We start from the raw sequence: 1,392 nt of genomic DNA on the forward strand, positions 1-1,392 counted from the left end.
CTTCACTAGACCACCGAACTTCCGCCCGACAGGAAGTGTTGGTTCTAATCCTTATATCATGCAGCGGGTACTGCGTAATTATTCAAATTCATGAAATTCTTCCGTTGAGATGTTTTTATTGCAACTGATTGAAAAATTCCCCTACATCAATGTAAATAAGCACTGAATTGATCAGTGTTTTATTAGTAGCCATGATAAAAAAAAAAAAAAATCATGGGCGTACATTCATATACTCGAGCAGGATTCGAACCCACAACCTCCTGATCTCCGGACAGGCGTCATCTTCACTAGACCACGAATAAGGATTAGAATCAACACTTGTAATAAAAATTCTGTAATACTGATGCCAGAAATTCAGAAGATAAATCTTAGGTTAACCTCATTCACTGCTGGATGTACATGTACACATGCAGTGAAAGCCTGGCTAGACTCTTCAATGTGGCATGTGATCAGTGGTCTTGATGCTAGTACAATGTATTGTACAATCACAGTTTACTGGGCTACCCTCCTTTGTTTCAGTCCAGCATAGTGTGTATAACACTGGATTTGATTGTTTTCACCACAGTCTAGCTCAACTAAGTGTTAAAATTTGCTTGTGTTGGTGGAAACTTGTGTTTATAGTCGGTAACTCGCGTTACATGCCGGTAACTCGCGTTACATGGTAACTCGCGTTACACTTTTCATTGACATTTTTTAATGTGATGACAGTGTTTATTCAAGTCAACATCCTGTGTACAGTATCAGGGTGTGATGAATTTAGAAAATTATGATTCCCAACAAAATTACCTCCACTGCTTCCTTCAGATTGAAAAAATATTTATTGTTTCGGTAACTCGCGTTACATGGCTCAAGGGCTGAACTTTCATGTGGTGATGAAAATTTTTTGAAGGTGGCATAGAAATTTCCTCATGCAGTCATGGGAGATTGAAGTAGAACCAATTTGCTTCTTTAAATGAATTGATTGAAGTGCTAGAAGAATTTTTCTACTAAAAAAAAAATGTATATCAAGTTAAGCATACATTTTAGCAATTTGGATGACTGAAAAATTGTCTTCAACATTTTTGTATCTGTTTCTCGGGAAATATTTGACCGATGGATATAATTCTTCGAATTTCTTTAACTTCAATATATGGGTAATACATAATGAGTAATTCTTTTGCAATAGGATAAACTTGAAATTTTAGTGCCATGTCCACATTCCCATGGAATTGCCCTAACATTCAATGCAAAATAATGAAATTGATGGTTTCCAAAATGCCAATGGGAGGATCATTCTGGTCACGTGGTCTACGCAAGTTCATCTTTTGTTTGAACATGACTGATGAATTCCATAAATTGTTAGGTTGGGCAAGCTTATGCCTTCTGTCGCTTGAAACTAGTGGAATGCCTTTA

Source organism: Diadema setosum, chromosome 20, assembly GCF_964275005.1.
Source record: "Diadema setosum chromosome 20, eeDiaSeto1, whole genome shotgun sequence".
Lineage (NCBI taxonomy): Eukaryota > Metazoa > Echinodermata > Echinoidea > Diadematoida > Diadematidae > Diadema > Diadema setosum.